Here is a 26,688-nt window from a genome sequence, read left to right on the forward strand (position 1 = left end):
TAGCCAGAGAAACTATAATGTATGCATTATGCAAGGAATCACTGTCTTGCAACATATCAAGTATAAGGAATTACCGTCTTATACTTCACACAAGGAAACCATCTTGTGTGGAAAACAAACAGAATGTATACATTACGCGAGGAATCACCGTCTTATACTAAGCATAAAGAATCACTGTCTTATATCTCACACAAGAAATTATTGTCTTGTGTGGCACACAAAGCAATACACATACAATACATTATTTCACAATTCTATGCAATTATATACACCATATAAAAATCACTACCCCTTCGGAGCATGGTGGAACAAACAAAAGATAAATTGCAAGGTCTGAAAGCTAACCTCTTGAAGATTCCCAACCAATTGATTTCTTCAAACACAAGAAATCTCTCCAACACTAGCTTTATATCCAAAGCACCAAAAAAATAGCTTGCTTTCAAAACACCTACACTTTAATTCAAGCTAAATTCTGAAAATTGGATCATGATGGTTCAAAGGTTAATTTTCATTACTCTTCCTTCTTTAAATCCACTAGATCAACCACTATATTACCAATCAAATATAGTTATCATCAATATCCTATTACATGCCTTGGAACACAAGCAATTCCAACAGTTATTCATTAAATTTTTAAAAATGGCAAGGATGCTCCAAATGGCTATTTCAATTACTATTATTCATCATTAATCTTTACAAGGATACACATCTCATCTCAAGTCACCAACATCACAACACCTAAAAGTTCAACACTTTACTTGCCATTCGAGAATCCTACACTTGATCAAAGGAAAATTTCTAAAATATGACATATTGATGATTTAACTACATTTTCACCGTTTATTTAGTCTCCTAATCATACTTTCCAACGTAACCAATGTCCAAATCATACTCGAACACCACCAATCAAGCCACATTTTCCATTGACAACCAAGATATTGAAATCATATCAAAACCCAAGCAAATCAAGATTCTTACCATGAATCTTCTTAGAATGACCCAAGGAGTTATTTTCAAACTTCAAAGTGAACCTAGCATCTCTCCGAGCTCCATAGCCACAAAAAAGGCGTCACTTTCTCTTTTATTTTTCTCTCAAAATACAGCCCCCCAAAGGTATTTCATAATTGAGTTTTGATCACCAAGTGATTTCAAGTGTTTTTCTTGTTGGAAGTTTTATGTTTTAATAGCTAGATCATGATTTGGTTCTTCAAGCTTTTCTAAGCATGGTGGGTCGAGTGTGAAGAAGAAGACCACAAAGTTGATGGTGGGTTAGTGAAAAAAATCAAGTGTCTTAAGCTTTTAATCATCTTTGACCAAGTCAAAAGTAACAACTTGTCAAATTCCACTTATGTCCTTTCATCAATTTTAATTCCAAAATATGATTTAAATCATCTAAATATGATTTTCGACATTTACTAATATCTCATATAATAATCCTAATCCCGGAATTGTGAATTTATAAATTGATTAAGAGTTTAATTATAATTAAGATGGATTAATTAGACAAAGAATCTAACTATATATATTAAGTCATTTAATAATATCTCATTAAATTATTTTCAAGCTTCGAGTAATTTTTGTCTAATTGTGATTTTATCTCAAGATTTTCACTAATTGCACTTTTGTCCAAAAATGACTTTAATCTATATAATTAGATTCTTTGTCTAATTAATCCATCTTAATTATAATTAAACTCTTAATCAATTTATAAATTCACAATTCCGGGATTAGGATTATTATAAAGGGAATATATGTCCCGTTGCAAGATCAGAGAAGATTATTGACAAAAAAATTACATATCTGAAAATATAATCTAAATCACGGGTGTTGTGGGCTAACCTTATTAATATTTTTATTTTTAATCTTTATATTTTCTGCCAATTAGGATATTAATTCTTACTTTTTTTAATAAACGATTGGTTTTATAAATTTTATTTTCTAAAGTTTTAGTTCATGAAATATTAAAACTTAAAAGATTTAAAATAAATATAAAAACAGAAGAAAAAAAGTAAAGGAAAATCTTATTTAAGCCTTTTCGGCGAATATCCTCGAATATACAATTCCTAGCTTGCATTTTATTACAATTGGCGTGTCACGTGTGTCGTCAGCCAACTTTTTTTTTGGGTCCACTTTAATTGTTTGTGGTATTAATTGGTCAGTTTTATTCTTACGTGCATGGTGAAGCCTGATGGGGACCAGACAACCCAGCCCGTGACTTCTACCATCGCACTTGTGTACTTGATTCGATGCATGTCAGTTATCTTTGTTCATGGGCAAAAATGACGGAAAATAAAAAATCTCTTTGGTTTAAATCCTTGTTAATACAAAAAAAAAAAAGGGGAGAGTTTTTTTTTTTAAAATCATTTTTTTTGGGGAGAGTTAATATTATCATGGATATTTTCGATTCGAATATAATTATCTTACGCGGAGGATACTTATAGTCTATTCAAAAAAAAAAAAAAAAAAAAATAAGGTAAAGTCATTTTTGGGTCACTAATAAAAAATACGATTTTTACTTTCGTTCCTTACAAAAAAAGTTAACTTTTGGTTCCTTTACAATTTCAATTTTTTTTTAAATGTGGTCCCTCAAAAATTTAATAGAAACTCAATTTAATCCTTAAAAAAGGATAAATATGGATATTTTTTTGTAAAAGACGAAAGTGGAGACTGTATTTTTTGTTAGGGACCCAAAAGAGATTTTACTCTAAAAAATATGATTGTACCCATAGTGTTATTAAATTTGAATCCATCATCGATTTGATCGGGTAGCAGGTCAATTGATCACCAGTTCAATCGCATGAAATAAATATATATAATAAATATAAAATTAGAAATATTTTAGGAACAGTGGCCAAAGTGCCACTGTTGGCAAAAAAACACCAAAATGCCACGCCAACAGTAAATTTTGCCAAAATGCCACGTGGCATATTTCGCTACACTGTGTAGCGAAATATGTGTGCAAATAATTCGCTACACGGTGTAGCGAAATATGCCACGTCAGAACCAAAAATGCCATGTGTCAAACAGGGAGAATTTCGCTACACAGTGTAGCGAAATTCTCCCTGCACGTGACATTTTTGGTTCTGTGCATTCTGATGCAGCATATTTCGCTACACCGTGTAGCGAATTATTTGCACACATATTTCGCTACACAGTGTAGCGAAATATGTCACGTGATATTTTGGCAAAATTTACTGTTAGCGTGACATTTTGATGTTTTTTTTTGCCAACAGTGGCACTTTGGCCACTGTTCCAATATTTTAACTAATAATTAAAGTTGGTTTAGTTGTAAGTGATATAAGTTACAATCGAAACTTTATTATATATAATGTTTTAAACTTAATTTAATAAATTTAAATTCAATAAAAACATTGGCCAATGAAATTCTGGTATGACCGAACTTTGGGGAGTGTTTATAGGCGTAGAACTTGCTTGGAGCAGAGGGTATAAAAATGTCTGCTTAGAAGTGGGACTCTCGGATAGCGATGGAATTGATAATAAATGAGGCTCATGGGCACCTCCCCAATGCTTCCATCATTCATAGAATACACGACTACATGCAGAAGGATTGGTCTATCCATCTCAGCCATATATAGGGAGAAGGAAATGCCGTCGCGGATTGGTTACCTACACACACCAGGGAACACTACTACCAAGACGGTAGTCTTAGACAATCCACCATTGGAATGCATTGAGTTGATCCATGCATGGTGATTTAGTAGGGCCTTAACTTCACTTCACTTGACTTTGTATTAATAAGATCATATAAAAAAATAATAATAATATAATTATGGTGTCTATATAATATGATTTTAATGAACTAAATATAATATTTTTAACCGTATATAAACAAATTTTGAGATTCAAATTGAGTGTAACAGCAGGGAAGTTTAACATCCATCTGATATTTAACAATAAATTTACATGTTTATATATCCCAATCAAATATGAGATTCTCTGTTTATATTGGGGATTTTGCAATTTAACATATGATTTGAATAAAATTATAGTTTCATAACTTTTACATATCTAATTGTTTGAAATATTAACCGATACCCGTTATCAATAAATAATAAAAATATATCATTCAACGAGTGAATATCGGCAGAGAAACTTAGGCCAATTGTGATGGAGAATAATCAGGGATAGTATCCAGGCAAGGTGAACATAAAATATTATAGCCCGCCCCCCTAAAAAATAAAATAAGGTCAATTAAACTTTCTTCTTAGGTTAGTTGTTTCCCAGGAGCATATTGGAGACCAATAGTCCAATACCTTAATAATGTGAAGTTATAAACAAAAACAATTATTAACGAAAAATAGGAGTGAAAATGTAAGGACAAATATCTTAATAAATGCAACTTACCAGGAGTAAAACCTAAATAAGTGAAAAATATAATGACTAATATTTTAACGATATAATTCAAATCTAAAAAAGTGAAAATGTAGGCACTCATTTTAAAAAAAAATAATTACAGAGACAAATATCTAAATTAGGTAAAACTACAAGGACTAATCATTTAGTTTGACTTAAATCCTAGATATCATATATGATCATAGTAGGGACCTAATTGAAACTTTGATAAGTTATTGTTATGAGTTATATTCTTCAAGGCCCAATAAATCGTAGCAATAAAGGAAAATCACACAAATCAGGAAATAATTTTTATATTAATGGCAATCCAATCACGATAGCAAAATAGTTGAATGTTGACCCCTTGAACAGGTCATTAAAGACTGAGAACTTTGATACACATAAGTAAATTTTATAAATAAGAAGTAAACCCTACAAGTATGACTAATTTCTATTTTACTATTATGTTATCACTATACTCATACAACTTTTTTGACAAACGCTGTTCATATTTATGTGCAATGATTTAACACTTCAAGGTTATCTAATTTATAAATTCATAAATACTTTAGAGAAGTATCATATCCGAAATAAATTCACTAGTCCTAGACTAGATATTTTTATTGTCCAGACGAAACAATTATAAATATTTTATTTAATTGTATTATCTGTTGAATAAGTTCTTATAATTTATTGAAATTTTCAAATATAGCAAACGCTTGGATAAGAATCAGTCACTTAAATATCAAATGCTTATTTGTAAGATTAAGTATCACCGTCAAACAAAAGTAAGCTATGTACCATTAATTAAAATAATTGGCATCTAAATTACTATAAAGTTATTTATATTATGCTTATATGATTAGTAAGCTTAGCCGTTTCTTTATATTATAATTTAATTAACTTAGTCCCTCAGATCGATGAGGAGGCATCCCTAGATCTAAGATGAGTCTTAACGTGGACGCAAGTTGCCAGTTTTGGAATTTGCATTAAAATGGTGCCTCAAGGTTATTTTATTTTCATGATCGACATTAAATATGGCGACAACGCGCGATATATGTTTTCTAACCCAACTTCCGTTTAAAAACAAAAAACGGAAAAAGCATTTGCCAGTAGCTGTCCTTTCAATAAGTCGAATACGGAAGGATCCTTCTTACCTAGTGGCTAGCAAGATCTTACTAAAATATACATATTAAAAGAATAAATGTGATTAGCTTTTAGCACTAAGAAACTTTCTCATAGTATAAATAACATTTTGTGCTTAAAGTCCACCACGGGCAGGGATGCATTAAAATGTCAATCAAAGATAAAAAAAAATAAAAATAAAAATAAGAAGAGTCAAGAAACACTGACATTTTGTCACACCTGGTCAAATTATTTATCAGACTGTCACACCAACAGTAAAAATTCTCGAATTGCTACGCGGCATAATTCGCTACACTGTGCAGCGAATTATGTTTGCAAATAATTCGCTACACAGTGTAGCGAATTATGCCATGTCAGAATTATATTTGCAAATAATTCGCTACACAGTGTAGCGAATTATGCCATGTCAGGCTGCACAGTCAGCAAAAATGACACATGTCAAGCAGGAAGAAATTACAAGCATAAGCGCTATACAGTGTAGCGAATTACTGCCTGCTTGACACGTGTCATTTTTGCTGACTGTGCAGCCTGACATGGCATAATTCGCTACACTGTGTAGCGAATTATTTGCAAACATAATTCGCTGCATAGTGTAGCGAATTATGCCGCGTAGCATTTCGAGAATTTTTACTGTTGACGTAGCAGTCTGGTAAATAATTTGCTGAAGTGTGACAAAATGGTCACTGTTCCCAGAGTCAATCTCACTTCTAACAAATTATAAATTTCAGACTTTACAAAATGTAAAAGTAATAAATTATGAATTTAAAATTGGCTGTATAATTGGTAATTTAATTACTTGAAAAGGTAACACGAGAAGGTAGTTCAGAATTTGTCAAACATATGTAGATATGTTTGACAAACTTAACTATGTCAATTATCAATAATTTCTTTTTAAAATATTTATTTATGTGTAAAATATAATAAAATCATAAATAAAATAAAAATAGACATTTATAACATGACTAAAGAGATTTTACCTGATTACCAAAAAAAAAAAGAAGAGATTTTACCTTCAATAGATGAGGTAAAAAGAAAAAAAGAAAAAAAAAAAGAAATTCTAGATTTTTATAAAGAAAACAAACTAAAAAACGAAGAAAATAAAAGATTATATATAAATCCTAAACATTTCATGGAAAGAATAAATTAGAAAAGGAAAGAAAAGCACGTATAAAAAAGGAAAGAGAGAAATTTTTTTTACATAAATTATAAGTCTTCAATAAAAGAGGTAAACTAAAAAAAGGAAATGAAAGAAAAAAGAAAATATTACATAAATTGTGAGAGGAAAATTAGAAAATAAAATAAAAGATTACTTAAATCCTAAGTTTTTCTATGGATGATGCAAACTAGAAAAGATATGAAAAAGGAAAAAAGAAAAGCTCTATTTACCAAGGGAAGAAAATGATCTCTCCAAAATTTCTAGCCCCTTAAGCCACATCCTCCAATTTATCAATTTATAGAGAATTTAGACTCAGTGGCGGACTCATAAAATTTTATTTATATCTGCATAATTAATGATTGAATTGGGGAGAAGTGTCCCCAATTTTTTTTAAAAAATACTATGAATAGTTTTGCATATTGTAATTAAAAAAAAAAAAAACATAAAGTAAGATGCTTCTAAAGGAAATTTTTTTGGTGCTCGAGTCCCATGTGGTCCTTCCATTTAGAGAATGTCACTTGGACAAAAATTTATTTTTTATTTCTCCTCTCTTTTCTCTTCTCAATAATTATCTGATTTTGATTGGTCCGGACCATTGAGTTAACGGTGGTCCGAGAGCACTAAAATTCCTCCCATAGAGTTCTAGTTATAGTTTTACATCTCCTCTAAAATGTTAAATTTTTAACTGGTGATTTATTGTTGTGATATTTAGCCAAACTGAGATGATAAATATGTAAGAATTGAAGCAGCTGAAGAAAGAGTCATATAATAGAATGACCATTGACTAACTACTTTTTTTTTTTTTTTTTCAAAAGCTAGCATGTGCACTTGCACACACTTACAAGTTGCAACAATATAGGTCTGCTAGTTATTTGGAGAGATTATTGGAGAGTAATTTTTTTTTTTTTTCAAAAAGTTCTCCATCGATGTTGTCTTAATGTAAGTTATAACCCTCGATGTTAGTTTTCGAATGACATCAATCTCAACTCAAAAAAGTGTTTACAGTTCTAGATATGATGACAACGTTACTACTTCAGCTTGCAAACCCATTGTAATCCATTAAATCTCAACTTGGTATGCGTTATGTAGCTCCAAATTTGGGCCAAATATTGAACACAATGATATATTAATAAAATAAAAACTAGTTTAAATATAAAATAAAGGAAAAAATTATTTTTATGCATCATAAGAGTAGTTTTATTTTCTATAAACTCATAAAAAATTATGACACTCTTTTTTTTTTTTTGTAAATGATGGTCTCATTTCACAAGTGTGTTTATAACATAAAAAATTTTCTCTCACGTAACATGAGATAAATTAATCAAAATAGATACCTATAATTTTGAATGATGGTTAATCCAAGTTAGCTAAGATTCATAGCTGGTAGAGGAGGAACAGGTTAACTGGTCAAAAGCTAGTGGATTTAATTTACCAATTGCAGAAGATTCATAAGATCCAATGGAAGCTGGACTCAAGATCCTATGCACAGAGGAAGAAACATTAATGAAGTAGCTGCTGAGGAAGCTAGAAGGCCACCTATTTTATTTTTATTTTTGATAGAAGCTAGAAAGCCACCTATTATACTAGTACCTATGACATCTGAAAATTTAAACTTGTAAAGAACCACGTGTTCACGATTTAGTATGTTGGAGACCATAAGGGGTCTATGTAAGGGTTTATACTCCCAGGACAGTATGTACTGGGCCAGTTTTTTTGGTGCATTCACTTGGGAATATTATTTTGTTTATTTGAATACTTATTATATATGAATTTCGTACACTACTTGGAGACCGAAGACGATACTCAAATAAATGTAATATAAGGCAAAGCTCATGCTCCTAGAAACGGAGATCATGTATGAGATATATATAATCATCACCATTAGTGCATTTAAAACTAGACAAAAAATAAAAAATTAAGTCAATTAGTAAACGCTATTTCCATCTTATTTAGGCATTGCGCGACGATGTTTCCAACACAAGCTGACTAATAAAAGTTTCAATTTGATTTGATTCAACTTTACTCAACGTTTGTAAAGGCAGATACTTGTCCGCAATCAATAAGCACTTTTAACGATTAGATAACTTCACTATTGTGAGCTGTTGACTCAATTAAATAGACAAGTTGGGCTGGCTCGATTCCCTCCTTTTTTTTATTATATGATAAATAAATCGAGTTTGAGTATGGTTTATAAATTTGTTCATATTGGGCTTAGTTATTAATTTTTTTTGGTAGACTTCTTAGTTATTAATTTAATTAAAAATAAATATGAAATATATACTTATAATCATATACCTACATGCAGTGGCGGACCCAGAAAAATTTGTTTATGTCCGCACATTTAGTGGCGGGTGCTCCCAAATTTTTTTTGTAAAAAAAGTTTAAGTTAACGCTTAAACTCGCTCATAATCTAGTTGCTTCCATAACAAGCTGCAGGCAATATTTTGACCCATCATTTTTTCTCTTAAATCTTACCAATCCTCCAAAACAAATATGAAAATATACTTAAGTACATCCATACATCATCATTCTATTCTATTTTATAGTGGTAAATAAAAAAGTCAACACTATTTGTACAGAAGACAAGCAAAATCACACTGAAGGCCTTGTCTAGAAAGGAAACAAAGGAGATGAAGAGAGCGTGAGAATGGGTACATGGTAGGGGAGGAAGAGAGCGTTGCTACGTTATTTTAATCATCTCCGTACGTTGCTAACTAATATAAGAATAAATATCATTTTTGGTCTCCAACAAAAAATTCGGTACTCACTTTAGTCTATTATAAAAAAAAATAGTTACCTAGTCCTTATGAAATTTAAAGTGAACTCATTTTAGTCTTTTTGAGTAACTAATGTAGGTCTTTTTTGAATTAGTGAGGAACCACGATTTTAACTAAATTGATTCACTTTGAATTTCGTAGGGACCTCGAGACTAATTTTTGATAAGAGACTAAAGTGGGGACCATATTTTTTATTAGAAACTTAAAATGATATTTACTCCTAATATAAATATTGAATCAACATACAAATAAATACCTACAAAGCTAAAAAAAAAAAAAAAAAAAATCCAAAATTTTATGTGGGCACTTGCGGACATTTGCTCATGGCTGGGTCCGCCAGTGCCAACATGTTACATTGTATGAAACTTGTCTTCATATATTTCAGTAATCGATCATCGATAAGGCATAATCAATTATCACATTTTCAAGAACTTATTTTCAGTTCTTCCGAATCAAAATACTTTTTGAAAACAAATATGAGTTTTAAAATAATATTTTTATTATAAAGAATTATTTCAACTCAAAAGTTAAAATTGTTAGATAAATGTTATATTAATAGTTTTTATCATATTTAATCGCATAGACTCTAAAATCATATATTTTATATCAATCTAAAAATTTAAGTTATTAGGTAAAGATCATATTAATAATTTTATATCTTTTATATATAAGGATTTAAGATTGTATGTTGAGGATCTCACATTGGTTATATAGGCAATTAGTGTGAGCTTTATAAAATCTTGAGCTCTCTTACCCTTTGAGCTAATTTTTGAGGTGATGATCTTAAGGTCCCCTGCATTGGTGCTTTCATTGAGAGTTGTGGCCACAAAAATAGTTACCTATAGGCTAGATTAAGGTGTCTTTGGTCACTGAATACTGATAGGTGGTGAAGTCACCCAAAGGAGGAAAGGGCTACCGTCGAATCAGTGTCGATAGAGTGAAAGCTACCATGAACGTCGATCTTAAAAGAGGTAGCAATGTTGGGGATCCCACATTGGTTGCACTGGCAACTAGTGTGAGGCAATGTTTTAAAACTTGGACCAGTCATCGACTCGATCAAGGTACTGGGTCACTGGATTATTGGTTCAACCAGATTTAATGTTCATCTATTAAAAAAATATAAACATATTACTTATATAAAAAATTCACATAAAAAACTATCAATGAGCTTTAAAAAATAAATTGGTTCTCAATGATAGCAAATATTATATACTTCTAGGCTTCTAACTCTGGACCATATCCTAACATTGGATTAAAATTGCAATGTAAGCTAAATGCATCTTTTATTTCTTGACACAACATAGATAAACCAAATCATGATAATAAATAATGGACATTAAATATATACTAAGGAAAAAATGTCCACAGTTGAGATGAGACCATCAGTGTTTATACCCACTTAATTTCTTGAGATCATTATAAGATGCAACTAAATTACCTAAACAAACTGCACAAACCAAAGTACCTTTTTATTTTTACCTTTCTTTTTAATCATATTTAACACAAAATATGAGCATGATTTAATTCAAGAGTTTTCAACAACAAAAAAAGATTTACCAAAAAAAAAGAGAGGGTCAACCGGTCTAACCCGAGTCAACCGAGTCACCGAGTCGTCGAGTCTCGGTCGGGTCAACTGGTCCAAACCGAGTCGATTGCAGAACCGGTTCAAATGACTGTTCGGACCGGGGAACCCATCGGGTCACCGAGACCCGGCTTAACTCGGCCGGTCCGAGTCTATTTTTAAAATATTGTGGGATTTATAAAGCCTTGGGCACTCCCACACTTTGAGCTAGCTTTGGGGTGGTGATCTCAAGGTCCCCTACATTGGTGCTTTCATTGAGAGTTTAGGCCACAGAAAGAGCTACCTATAGGCAGATTAAAGGTGCCTTTGAGCATTGAATACTGTTAGGTGGGTGAAGTCGCCCAAGGGAGGAAAAGGCTAACGTCGGGTCAGATCGAGTCGATAGAGTGAAAGCCACCGTGGAAGTCGATCTTAAAGGGGTGATAATGTTGGGGATCTCTCATTGGTTGCATATAGGGGTGTGCATGGAGCGGTTCATTACCGATTTTAACAAAAACGAAACTAAGCCGATTTTAAATGGTTTGGTTTTCAAACCGAACCGGTTATTTTTTTTGAAATCGGTTCCAAAATCGATTTGTGGTTTATAACCGGTTTTGGTTTAAAACTGGTTTATAACCGGTTTTGGTTTAAAACTGGTTTAAAACCGGTTTTAATTCAAAATCGATTTTAAATCAAAACCAGTTATGAACCTTAAACCGGTTATCAATTTCAAAACTGATTTTTTAACAAATTCAAAATCATTTTTTGATTAATTATGCTATTTTTATAGGTAGTCGTTTGTTTCTCCCAGTTATAGGTAATTGACCAACTATTTCTTGGAAGAATCTTCATTGTTTTGGAACTCTCAGTACGAAATGATTCTTATAGAAATTATTTTACGTTGTTTTGAGAGTGATTGATAGAAGAACAATTGAACTAATTAAATTATAAAAAAATTGTTCTTCGTTCTCTCAAGATTTATGTTACTTAGAGTTTCGTTTGAACTGATGGAGGAAGGTATAGGTAGGAGTGTTCAAAAAGTTCAGAAGAACTAAACCAATCCATAACCAGACTGCTCCAAATTTTAAAAATCGGTTATTTTAAAAAATCGGTTTCATATGAAACTGTATTTTATTTTATAAACTGGTTATTTACCAAATCATAAAAATAATTAGTTATCCATAACCAAACTGCTCCATAATTAAAGAACAAATAAGTAAATTCGTAGTGAGTTGTCCTTTTAACAATGTTGATTCATCATCTTAAACATCTCAGAGACGTTAAGTCAATTGATTAATTTCGTTGCCCTTTTCGTTTATGATTTTTTAACTTCTTCTTTGCCATTTCAAAGCCTTTGCCTTGTCGAGTTGTGAGTTTACCCGGAGGTCTGTATGTGGTTATTTTTTTTTTGGGAAAAAAAATTGTTACGTTACATAAGAAGTGCTTTCTTATGATGCAACCTTTCAATTTATGTGTAATTTTTTTTAATAAATATTTTCTACTTGAGCTGTTTAACTGTTTTTGCTAGTTTATTGTTTCGAAGTTTGAGTTAATTGACTAATATAATATGCATGATAAAATATAATACGTATTTGTTCTTTAATTGTAAAGCAGTTTGGTTATGGATAATCATGGATAACCAATTATTTTTATGGTGGGTAAATAACCGATTTATAAAAAAAATGTAGTGTCATATGAAATCGGTTTTTAAAAATAAACGGTTTTTAAAATATGGAGCAGTTTGGTTATGCATTGGTTTGGTTCTTTTGGACATTTTGAACACCCCTAGTTGCAAAGGCAAAACTAGTGTGAACTTTATAAAGTCTTGAGCACTCTCACTCTTTGAGCTAGCTTTTGGGGTAGTGATCTCAAAGTCCTCTATATTGTAGATAGTTAAAGAAATTGATTTTAGGCTTAAGCAATAACATTTAGTGATGCCCTTATATAGAAATAAGCTACGTCTTATTTCATATAACACTTTAAAATTGGACTAAGAGACTCTTTGTTTCGCCTTCTTCAAAAAGTAACTTTTATCTCTTTCTTAATTTAGAAGTGCTTTTTACAAAAGTTAAAGCTATTTATTTTTTTATAAAAATATTTAGTTTTTGAAAAAAAATATTTGACTTTTAACTTTTACTTTTTTTAGAAGTTAAAAATTTTAGCTTATGAAAAAAGTAATTTTTTGACTTTTTTTGTGACTTCTGCTTTTTTTAAAAGCAACATCCAAATGCACTAAAAATGAGAAGTGCTTTTTTTTAAGAAAAAAAAAAAAGTTTTTGGAGAGAAAAAAAACTCATCCAAACGAGCCCTAAAGCTTGCCTCTTGCATTTTATTTTTTATTGTTATCAAAATTTTGAAGTTCATGTTAAAGTATATATCATTTTATTCATAATTGATTTTAACAAGAATTGAGGTTATCAATTATTTAGGAAAGGGAATAATTCGAAAAGTGAAACCACACGCTAATTATTTTCTTCTCTCCATAGTCTCAACTAATACTTTATTGGATGCACCTATTATGGCAATCAGATACACCGTTTTCTCGTTACATATTATAATATGTCATATATATGGGAGATCCGAATCATAATAAGAGAGATGAGTTTTAAACTATGACAATAAAATTGTTTAACTATCTTAATCTAATTCAAGCGGCATTGAAGTTTGTTTGCAAACTACTTCTCTCCTGATATTTGATTGCAGTCAAACCATACGTACAGTCATACACTTTATAAGTTGCACTTTATGTTAAAATTAAAATAATAAATCATGCACATGATTATAAAATATCGAATAGCAATAAATCAGAGTTATAATTATGTATATTTTATTGGGTCGTCATAAAGTCGGAGAAGAACCGCAAGAAATGAGGGAACAAGATGCTATAGAGTCTTTCTCTCTATTGTTTATTCAGAAATTGGCAATCCTCTGCGGTGGGAGCTTGATGGCTCATAGAGCTTAACTTCAATATAAATAAGCTAGAGATGAGACTTAGTCAATAACCCAGAAAAGAGTATGTGTGTATTGGGTCCATCCATCATGAAAAACCAAAGTCACACTAAAGCCTACATTGTTGCCCAACTAGGCCCAATAACAACAGATGTCAGAAGTCCAATTCAATATGATCAAAATAGACTAGTTACAATAATAATATTGGAATATTCATTAACCCAATTAATTTTAAAATACAAAACTAATTAATTACTATTGCCCATATAAAATAAAATTTCTAACACTTTAACCTACAATTCACAATTCTACCGTTATTCCTTTTACATACCTTAATGTCATATGGTAGATCGGAATCATAATATAAGAGAGATCTGAGTTTTAAACAGTAACATAAAAATTGTGTAACTATAACCAACAATAATTGATTTAAGTGTTATTACAAAAAAAAAAAAAAAATTAATTGATTTAAGTGATAAGGTATTTATTCCTCTTAACTTAATATTTCGAGTTAGAACTTTAGGATTGGAGAAAATGGTTTTAGAACAGTTTTCTTTTATATTAAGTCCGATAGTATTCAAAACCGACTAATTGGATAATCGATAAATTTATATATATATATATATATATATATATATATATAGTATGTATATATATATATATAAAGTTTAACTATTAATTTAAACATTAAATTTAATCAAGTCAAACCATCTATTTTAGCTGTCTTTTATATACTAACCTTAATTATTTTTTTTGAGTCAAATAGACTCTCCTAAATATTCTTATAAGCTTCGGCTCTTTAACTACTTTTTTAACCTACCAATCACGTCTTTATGTGAAGTTATAAATCTCATCAAGAAAAATAAATTTTTTTTTTTGATAACAAGAAAAATAAATTAATTATAGCTTGTACAACAAAATTTGTATAAAAAACTGGAGTATAACGTCTCCACAGTATAATATAATTCATCGTAGGAAACAAATTTAATATAATTAATTATTCCATCACATAGTTGGTTTTTTATTATACAATTCAGATCACATATTTGAAAATCTAATGTATTTTCTCCCTCTTTTTTGCAACTTGCGCGTACAAAGGTGCAGATACGGAAAAAAATCGACAAATTCGCCGTCTCTCACGGACTCATGAGCTTACTCTTTATCACGTTGTCATAATCATACATCGCAGATTCGCAAGGAACATGTCTATTCCTAATCTAGTATCCACAATACACCCACTAAAAAAAAACATAAGACTTTTTTTGACCCATGTATGGTAAAAAAATTCATTTAATTGCAGTCTTGAGAGATTTAATTTCCAATATATTGCGGTGGGCGTTGCCAATGCCAACGGCCCGCGTGGTTAGGTTGCTATATGACATTATTTAACTATTATTTTTTTTTAAAAAAATTAACATTAAATTTATTAAATTAAATAATAATTAATATGGTAATTAGTTTTTTTTTGTCTAAAGCGATCTTTGGGAATCTTGTCATTTTAAAAACGTCAATGTTTTAGGACCGACAACGTCAATATAATTATTGATATATGAGAATTTTCCTTTTGAGCGAATAAGAAAATAAAAAAGGAAAATTAATTATCAAATTTTTATTATCACAATAAATTTGAAGATTTTTGAATTTGTATGAATCCATTATTTACTAGGCTTTTTGACCACTACAGCCTTTAATTAATAATTAATTATTAATTCATCATTTAACCAAAACATATCACCTATTTGTCCTTGTTTTACTGTGCAGAACGTAAAATAACCGGATACATAAGTGGTTACCCGGGTAGTCAGGTGGTATACCCGAGTATTGTTCAAAAACAAGGAATTGGCTTGAATTATTTACCGGGTAGGGAGGAGGCTACTCGGGTAAATGTCGTGGGTAGAGTTTTTAAAAAACCTAGTGTTGCGTATTATCGGCAAGTGTACCGATCGTTCCAAGTAATAAGAATGATGAGTCGAGTATCGTCTCCACGAGGATTGAGGCACCGAAGTTATTATAACTATTCCTCTCTTGTTGGATTAATAAAAATGGTTAAGGACAAGTATGGTTTGTGAAATAAATGATAACAATTCAAGAAAATGTAAATGGTTAAAAGGTTCTTTTAAAATTCAAGGACAAAGATTAAAAGTTGAGAAATTAATTGAGAGAATATTGCGGTAAAAAGACGCCAACACCTTTATGATCCCCACCTTGTAACCTGAGTTAACGTTTACATTCAATTATGCAATTGATCAAACGATTCACTATCTTTTATTTAATTGGTTAAGCCTTAATTCCTTAATGATTTTAACCTTATTAACCCTATTAGGATCCTAATCCCTTAGAAACCCATTTTTAAGTTAAACATTCGAATAAGTGAATCTTTCACGTTTGAGGTTCATATAGCCTATCCTTAGTGCATACATGAACAGTTATCATACCTCCTGTCAGGAATTAGAGTTCTAATATTCCTATTGAAAACCCTAACCCTCACAATCCTAACAGAGTGAAGAATTATAAGATGAAGAACAAGGTAAAATAGCTCAATTAACATAGATGAATATAAATTTAATCAAGCTACAAGGGGTTCACAACAAGGGTTGTGACCCTTACCACAATAATGAGAAATAGCCAGACATATTCATGTCTGACAAAATCAATACAAAAGAAAATAAAATTCAGAACCTAAAGAAGAGAAAGAAGATGAAGATCTTCCGTCTTGATCGTTCGATTCTCTGAAACTCCAAGAAGCTCCCAAGAATTCTCCCTCTCTTTGTTGTTTTTCTTCTCCGTTTTGTCAAAAAGTGTTTCCTACCTCTGTTTCTGATCCTTTTATTAGGTTTTGGGAAAACCTACTTTCAATTGCTCTCCAATTGAGCCTCCTTTTTGAGTAATTCGCATCAGATTAAAATTAAAAGTATCGCCCACGCACTTTGCACCAACTCTGGCACAATTTGCATGGGAAAACAGAGTGGAAGCTGTCAAATGGCGCACTTTGCGCCAGGTCTCGCGCAAATTGCGCCAAGCCCGCGCATTTTGCGCCAAGATACAGGAACGAAATGGATCAAATAGCGCAATTTGCGCCAAGTCCCGCGCAAATTGTGCCAGCTGGAAAACTACACTTCTCTCATTCACTTCTTTTTTGGTGTTTCCTGCTATTAAAACACATAAATTGAGTGAGAGAATCATTGAGAAGGAATAATCAATATTTCTTGCATTTATGACTTATTTTCACATATTTATGATTAATTCATTGCTTCTTTTAAGTTAGAAAGCATCATATGCTAGACGCACATCAAACAATTCCCAGATTTAGATGTTGTTGTCCTCAGCAACAAACAGGATTAAAACATGGGAAGCAAGATTCAATTAATCAGGCATAACATTGCACAGACAATCATAACGATTACTATACAAAGAATGAATGATTTCCAAGTCAAAACTTAAAACGATGCTTATCAACTTCATTCAAATAACAGAGTCTAACTTGATTACCCCTCACAAGACATAATATTCACTCATCACTCAGTGTTTGGGGGTATTCATCATCACTCATTGCATAACAGCCGTTGCACTACCATAGGCTTGATCTTATTCTCAAGTTTTTGAAGATGAGGAACGCCAACACATGCATGACTGATCAAAATGGCTTCTCAAAGTTATAACTTGGCTCAGCTTAGGGTTAGGATCATTTGGAAAGTAGATAAATAATCGTTGAGATTGAAACACCATTTTCATTAAGACTCAATCATATCTCAATTCAGGTTTCAGCTCCACTATTTATTTGAATTCATGATTCATCCTTTTTCTCACCTTTTCTTACATCATTGCTTTTCAATTTTTCAATTTATTTTTCTTTCCTCTTTGAATTCATTTGAGGACTATTCTTTCCTTTTCCTTTTTCAACTGCTTAACTTCTAGTGGAGCTTACCTCAATCACTTCTAACTTTTGATTATTGACATTTCAATCTCAATCAAGGTAAATTCTGGTGAAAGTGGTTTAGACAGTTTAATCAGGTAATTGAACAAAAACAGTCTCAGGCTCAACATGGCTAGCAATGGAAAAATTTTCAGGTGGCTATTTGGCCATAAGCTAGTAGAATAAAATGCCTTTATCACTTCAATCAACACATGTATTGGAGAGAATTAGATCAAGTTTTAGAGTACTACTGCAGTGAGGGCTCTCTAAAAAAAATTTAACTGTATAGGCTCAAACCTCACTAGCTGTGGTATCAAACTAGACTCTTTCTAATTACATTTCAAGCATCATTATCCATTATTAACATAGAAATCAACAAACGAGCAATCATAATCTCTATTCATGCTCTATGCAATGCCATGACAATAATATATATCATACAACACTTCCTTATTTTCAATCAAGGAATTGACTGAGTAGCACCTCTAAATCTGAACATACTTTCACATATCAATTATTACTAAAAAAAAATTAAAACTAAAACAAAAATAAATTGGAAAGGTTAAAATAACTCCCCTGAAGTATACATGAATTCTCTGACTTTCTGTTGCTCCTCTGTATGTGATACCTCATGATAACGCATATGCGGTCCCAATTCCCAGATTTAGAAGATTGTTGTCCCCAGCAATAGACTACAAATCAGAAATAAGGAGCACGTAATAATAATAAGTAGCAGCATAAGAAATTCATCAAATATACATCTCCATGGATAAAAACTTAAAACTAAGATCAAATAAAATAAACAAAAACAAAAACTAAAACTAAATGTAGCAAAATAAAATAAAAGCATAAATTCATTGGGTTGCCTCCCAACAAGTGCTTGTTTAATGTCATTAGCCTGACATACTCTATGTGATCATGGTGGCTGGTAACTTGGGCTCAGTGATGACATCATACCCTTGCTCAGAATTTGTGTCATGCCATGGTTATACTCATATGCACGTGGATAAGGAGGAGGGCTTTCAGGAACTTTAAACTTAGTTTTCACATGTTTTTTCTTGCTCTTGGGATTTTCCATCTTAACATTTGGCTTGTGTTCTTCATGTTGTTGATGGACTTCCTTCTTGTTCCCTTTCTCAACCTTTTTCTCCGCAATGTAGTTGACTTGATTCTTAGGTTGAGAAGCAGGCAATGGAGGAGCTTCATTTATAAGTACCTTGAATATTGCTTACTCTTCATCCACGCGCATTATCAACTAAACCCGTAGGTACATCGATTAATGCTCATGAGGTTGCTAAGAATGGCCTCCCGAAGATCATAGGCACACTGGCATCTTCATCAATGTCAAGAATAACAAAATCGGCAGGAATTAGAAATTTGTCTACCTTGACTAGCACATCTTCCACAATACCATGTGCTTGCTTTGTTGAGCGGTCGGTCAGTTGAACATTCATCCTAGTTGGCTTCACTTCATTAATTCCCAGCTTCTTCATCAGGGTTAATGGCATCACATTAATGCTGGCACCAAGATCGCATAAGATTCTCTCTACAGTCGTCTTCCCAATGGTGCATGGAATACTGAAGCTTCCTGGATCCTTCAACTTTGGAGGCATGTTTTTCTGTAAGATTGCACTACACTCCTCTGTTAGTGTAATCAGTTCATCCTCTGTGAGCTTCCTCTTCTTAGATAATGTTTCCTTCAAGAATTTGTCATATGAAGGCATTTGCTCTAGAGTGTCTGCAAAAGGAATATCAATCTGCAATTTCTTAAAAATATATAAAATTTTAGACAATTGCTTCCTTTGCTCATTTTGCTTGGGTCTCATTGGATATGGAGTTTTCTCAAAACGTGAGAAATCCCATTGTTTCTTTTGAACTGCAGGAGGCTGTTCCTTTGCTTCTTTTTTATCCTTTTGAGCTTGTTCATCCTTTCTTGTAGAAACTTCAACTTCCTCTTTTTCTAGCTCCTCATTCCTTGTAGTGATAACATTGCATAGCTCCTTTGACACTGCATTGCTCTTTTCTTGACTCCTCTCAGCTAGCTGTCTTGAAAGTTGGCCAATTTGAGTCTCCAAGTTTATGATGGATGCATCTTGATTCTTATGGTAGGATCTTATTTCATTCATGAAAGCATCAGTAGTCTGGATATGATCATTAGTGGTCTTAGAAAGCTGCAACATTGCTTTCTCCAATTCTGATGGCTCCTTATGTGGGAGAGGAGGAGGTTGCAGGTAATTGTTGGATTTATAATCCAAACCCCCCTTGATTTCTCCTTTGAAAGTTACTTCCTTGGGCACCATTCTGATTCCTTTGAAAGCTTTGGGTATTCTGTGGTGGCCTTGGATCATACCAAACTCCATTGACTTGGAACGGCTCAGCTCCCATGAGTGTTGGGCACTCATTAGTCTCATGCTGACTTTTGCAGTACTCACAGTTAAGTGAATTAACGTGAGCTGTTGAGACTTGCATCTTATCTAGCTTGGCATTCATACTAGCTAGCTGTTGAGAAATCACTTTTTGCTCAGCTAGTGACGCATCATTGTTCCCCAATTGTATAAGTCCTTTCTTTGGCTGAACAGATTGGGCTGCCATAGATGCATTCTCATTCCTTGCCGTTAAATCAAGCAGCTCTAAGGTTTCAGCTGCAGTCTTCTTTCCTATGGTCCCACCAGCTACACCATTGACAATCATTCTGGAGTCTGGTGTCATCCCATTATAGAAGACTCTAACCTTATTTGTGTTTGGCAAGTCATATTGAGGGCACTTACGGATCAGTTCCTGGAATCTGGTCCAGGCTGCACACAAATTCTCTCCTGGTTGTTGAGTAAAGTTGGTAATTTCATTTACCAACTTGTTGTACTTTTCCATAGAAAAGTGCTCAGCAAAGAATTTAGCTGCCAACTCTTCCCATGTTCTGATGCTGTTGGGAGCTTGTCGATCCAACCATCTGAGAGTTTTCCCGGTCACAGCAAACGGGAACAGTCGGAGTCTGATTGCATCATCTGATACTACGTGGTGCTTGGTTGTATCACAGATTCTTATGAATCTGTCTATGAAGTCATAAGGATCTTCATAGTCTTCCCCACCAAACTGAGTTTTCTCCACCAATGTGATCAGTGATGGATGGATGTCATAGTTGTTGGCATTAATCGGTGGCCTGACAATGCTGGAATTGGGCCATGTAAACAATGGAGCCAAGACTAACTCCATCAACTCTTCTTCCGGTTGTGGATTGGCTTCTGCCATCTTTAATTCTACCTCGAATTGTGAAGTAGAAGTTTTTGCTTGCCTCCTCTGCTTGGTAAGTTGTCTTATTCTTCTTGCAATCCTTTCTATTTTTGGATCGTAGATCAAAGTTTCAGGATCAATTGTACCACGCATAAACTAAAGCAAGCAGATTAGTAACACAAAATCCAATCAAGAAAATCAAAAGTTATTAATAAACTTGGCATAGTCAATCTTCGGCAACAGCGCCAAAAACTTGTGGCGAATTATCGGCAAGTGTACCGATCGTTCCAAGTAATAAGAATGATGAGTAGAGTATCGTCTCCACGAGGATTGAGGCATCGAAGTTATTATAATTATTCCTCTCTTGTTGGATTAATAAAAATAGTTAAGGACAAGTATGGTTTGTGAAATAAATGATAACAATTCAAGAAAATGTAAATGATTAAAAGGTCCTTTTAAAATTCAAGGACAAAGATTAAAAGTTGAGAAATTAATTGAGAGAATATTGCGGTAAAGAGACGCCAACACCTTTATGATCCCCACCTTGTAACCTGAGTTAACGTTTACATTCAATTATGCAATTAATCAAACGATTCACTATATTTTATTTAATTGGTTAAGCCTTAATTCCTTAATGATTTTAACCTTATTAACCCTATTAGGATCATAATCCCTTAGAAACCCCTTTTTAAGTTAAACCTTCGAATAAGTGAATCTTTCACGTTTGCGATTCATGTAGCCTATTCCCTGTGCATACATGAACAGTTATCTTACCTCCTGTCAGGAATTAAAGTTCTAATATTCCTATTGAAATCCCTAACCCTCACAATCCTAACAGAGTGATCAATTCTATAAGAATTATAAGATGAAGAACAAGGTAAAATAGTTCAATTAACATAGATGAATATAAATTTAATCAAGCTACAAGGGGTTCACAACAAGGGTTGTGACCCTTACCACAATAATGAAAACTAGCCAGACATATTCATGTCTGACAAAATCAATACAAAAGGAAATAAAATTCAGAACCTAAAGAAGAGAAAAAAGATGAAGATCTTCCGTCTTGATCGTTCGATTATCTGAAACTCCAAGAAGCTCCCAAGAATTCTCCCTCTCTGTGTTGTCTTTCTTCTCCATTTTGTCAAAAAGTGCTTCCTTCCTCTGTTTCTGATACTTTTATTAGGTTTTGGGAAAACTTACTTTCAATTGCTCTCCAATTGGACCTCCTTTTTGAGTAATTCGCATCAGATTAAGATTAAAAGTATCGCCCACGCACTTTGCCCCAACTCTGGCGCAATTTGCATGGGAAAACAGAGTGGAAGCTGTCAAATGGCGAACTTTGCGCCAGGTCTCGCGCAAATTGCGCCAAGCCCGCGCATTTTGCGCCACTGCCAGCATATTTTGCGCCAAGATACAGGGACAAAATGGATCAAATGGCGCAATTTGCGCCAAGTCTGGCGCAAATTGCGCTAGCTGGAAAACTGCACTTCTCTCATTCACTTCTTTTTTGGTGTTTCCTATATTAAAACACATAAATTGAGTGAGAGAATCATTGAGAAGGAATAATCAATATTTCTTGCATTTATGACTTATTTTCACATATTTATGATTAATTCCTTGCTTCTTTTAAGTTAGAAAGCATCATATGCTAGACGCATATCACCTAGCAGCCCCCATTTGCAAAACCCATAAAGGGGTACTCAGGTAGAGTTGCTGGAAGTGCGAATTGGGTGATTCCCTCACCAAATCTTGCAGACAATCTTCTTGTTTCCGATCATCCTTCACGCACCATTATTGCTGCCTTCTACCGATTCAATTCCAATAAAGGTACATTTTTTTCCTTTTTAACGATGCATGCTGATTTTGATTTGTTTGTCACATTAAAGTGATAAATTATTGCGTTTTTTTAGTTTGTGTGGTTAAACATTGCATTCTGACCATTTAACTTTTAAAAGTCGTAACCCTAACCCTAACCCTAACCCTAAAAGTTCTGATTCTGATTCTGCATTTTTTTTCAGTTTCATAGTGTGACTGCACGGTTGATAGACGAGTTTCAGAGAAGAAAGCGGGGGATACCAAGAGGATGACCAAACGTCGACATGATGGGTCGTCATCCTCTCAACCCCAGGCTGCTATGCATCAGGCTCCGGACTTGTTGTTCGGATATTTATTTGAGGATGACAGTAAGGCACACGAGAGGTTTGTGAAGTCCTTCATGAGCCGCAAGATTTGCGAGCCGAAATCACTGGATTTGGCCTTCTTCAACTTGGAGTGGTTTGACATTGTGTCACTTCTTGAGTAGACACATTTGCTGCTGGTGCTTACGGAGATGAGGTGCCCGTATTCAGAGGTCATGGTGAGAGCATTCTACCAGAACCTCAACTACGTGCATCGCGAGCTGACTTCCCGTGTCTGCGGGGTTGATATTGTCCTTACTGCTCCTATTTGGACAGAGCTACTGGGGTTTGACTTTGATGGTCTCACAGATGCAGCACTGTATGACAGAGACTCCCATCATATATTTAGTGGTTATGATCGGGAGGCCATTGCTGCAGAGACCAGGAGAGCAGATGCTGAGGTCGGACAATTTGTTCATTATCCTGTGAGCAATTTATCGGTGCCTGCCCACATACTTCATTATGTGGTCACACACATTACTTTCCAGCGCGGTCATAATCACTCGAAGGTGTTGGAAGGTGACTTTGTGATCTTGTGGGCCCTCCTTCACCATATTCAGGTGAACTGGAGGCACTACATATGCATCCTGATGTGGAAGGCGACAAGTCTAGGAAGGTTGAATTGCCTTTTGCATTCCAGTGCAGAAGATTTTGCACAGATTTGGTGTGCCTATGGCAACTGAGACTCTGAAGACAGCCACAAGATGGAATGCCATATTTGGTGAGCGTCTATTGAAGCAGTGTGGGATCCTGCAGAGCCGAGAGGATGTGTGGTACTGGAAGAGGGCACATGAACCACCTGAGATTCCCCTTCACCACGATGCTGAGATGGAGGATGCACCTGCAGATGATGTATTTTGGGTTATTTTACATTAAGGTGTATTTTTTACGTAACATAATTTTAATATTTAAAGTTCATGATGTTGATGCAGGCCTTGATGACAATGACGATGATGATGACACTAATGTTGCTGATGACGCACCTGCACGTCCCACTCGCATTCGGCGAGCACCATCATCTCCATCTCTTGAGGGTGGATGGACACTTGATCATGTCATGGCATCCATGTATAGCCTGACATGTGGCCTTGACTTCTTGACCAGTGAGTTTAGGGGCTTTAGACAAAGCACAAGTAAGTGGAGATTGACAGCAGGGTGACACTCCTGGAGGCTAGCTACAGACAGGGTGGCCACACTGGTGAGGAGGCTGATGCTGCTGTTGAGGGTGACGATGATGAGGAGGAGGACAATGATGATGGGGAGGAGACGCAATTGAATTCCAGCTAGTAAGGTTTTTTTTATGTAGAGAGGACTTTTTTGGATGTATTTTGGGTTACTTAGGATGTATTCAGCCCATTTTTTGATGTATTGGGTTGTTTCATGGATGTAATCGTGACTTATTTTGTACTTCGATGTCCACTTTTTGAATGAAATACATATTTCAGATTGATTATTGGGTCTAGGGTTTGGGTTTGGGTTTTGGTTCAGAATTTTAAGAAAAAAATGAGAATATAGAGGTGTAATACCAATGTCTTCCTAAGATTAGGCTTTTTGAGATAATGAGATGAAATACATGTATGACGACTGAGAATAGAGATGACAAGGGGGAGAGATTTGGGGTAAAAAACGTATAACTGATAACAATGGCTGAAACCCACTGATATTGGGGTTTCTGGCCAACAAATACCCGGGTAACTGGGTGTGTACCCGGGTAAATAACTCCCTATCCGGGTATCTAGGTCCATTACCCTGGTAAAAACTCAAGTTGAATAAGAACAGTTATATTTTGCGAAATCTACCCGGGTAGGGAGGGGGATACCCAGGTATCTTAGGCTTTGTTTAGGAGTTAGTTTTAGGAGGGGAAGGAAAGAAAATGGAGGGTTTTAGTAAGTTCTTCCCTTGTTTGTAAGTTTAAAAAAATAAGGGAAAGAAATTGGGAATTTTTACTAAACCCTCCATAATACTCCTTCTTTTAAAAATTAAAGTTCCCATAATTTGGGGGGTTTGAGGGGAAAAATATTAAAAATTACTTATCTACCCTTAACATTAAAATGTTAAAACTACATAAATGTGAATCATTTTAAAATGTGACATTATTAGAAAAGTCTTAAATACTGACAGAATTTATTGACGAAAAATATTTTGTCTAAAGTAGTGATGAAATTTTTGACGAAAATCATATACGTCAAAAATTTTTCGTCAAAACTAAAGACGAAAATAGAGACGGAACTAGATTTTGCCATAATAACTCATAAAATTCCAATCAAAATTATTGATAGATAGAATCTAAATTCCGTAGAAACTTTTAACGGAAATATTTTTGTAAAAAATTTCGACGGAATCTAAAGTTCGTAAAAATATTTAATAAAAAACATATTCATCGAAATTTTTGACGAAAAATATTTTCCTCAAAATTTTCAACGAAACACATTTCCATCGAAAATTTTTGACGAATTTTTTTTTCTTCAAAATGCTTTACAAAATTTAAATTCTGTCGAAAGTTTTTGATGGAAACATTTTCGTTAAACTTTTTGACAAAAAAAATTTTAGTCAAATTTTTTAATGAAACACATTTCTATCAAAAAATTTCGATGAAAAATATTTCCGTTAAGTTTTTTTATAAAAAAATATTTCTATCAAAATTTTCAACAAAACACATTTTTGTCAAAAAATTTGACAGAAAATATTGATGTAAAAAATTTTGACGAAAAATATTTCTACAAAAAATTTTGACGGAAAAAATATTCTGTCAAAATTCTTTACGGAATCTAAATTTCGTTGAAAGTTTCAAATGAAACATTTCCCTCAAATTTTTTGACAAAACTATTTTCGTCGAAATTTTTGTGAGAACACATTTCTATTTAAATTTTGAACAGAAAACATTCAGTCAAAATTTTTGACGGAATTATTTTTCCATTTAAACCATTCGATGGAGAAAATCATTTTCATCTAAACTTTTGACGGAAACTAAATTTTGTCAAAATTTTTGCTAGGAAATTTACTTTTGTAAAAATTTTCATCGGAGAAAAAATTTCGTCGCTTTTGGACGAAAAGTGTTCCGACGAAAAAATAATTTTTCTGCCAAAATTTTGTCGTTTGCAACGTAGTAATATCGTCAAAAATATGATCTATTTTAGTATTGTGAAAAGTACATAAATAATTTTGTTAGAAATTTTAAATTTAATTTAATTTAATTCATAATATATAATAATTATATTAATTTTTAAAATGGGGTGAAATAGTAAAAATATCTCATAACCCTCTTTTTTTCTAGCTTACCATTTTTTTAACTCCCATACAATGAAAGGGAATACCGTTCAATTTCCTTCCATTCCTTCCCCTTCATTCCCCTCCAAACTCTCAAACAAAGTCTTAGGGGTCAACGGTCAAACATGGGCAGATTGATATTATATTTTTTTAAAATGTTA

The 26,688-nt window shown here is 33.1% G+C and overlaps 1 non-coding gene across 1 annotated transcript; it reads left to right on the forward strand.

The window, feature by feature from the left end:
• The first annotated feature begins 20,601 nt into the window (after positions 1 to 20,601).
• Positions 20,602 to 20,708, forward strand: LOC133316784 (small nucleolar RNA R71). The gene has a single exon (XR_009752250.1). It is a non-coding gene; the product is annotated as a small nucleolar RNA R71 (small nucleolar RNA).
• The last annotated feature ends 5,980 nt before the right edge of the window (positions 20,709 to 26,688 follow it).

This window comes from Gastrolobium bilobum, unplaced genomic scaffold, assembly GCF_033153095.1.
Source record: "Gastrolobium bilobum isolate Gb01-03AN ecotype WA unplaced genomic scaffold, APGP_CSIRO_Gbil_v1 utg2798, whole genome shotgun sequence".
NCBI lineage: Eukaryota > Viridiplantae > Streptophyta > Magnoliopsida > Fabales > Fabaceae > Gastrolobium > Gastrolobium bilobum.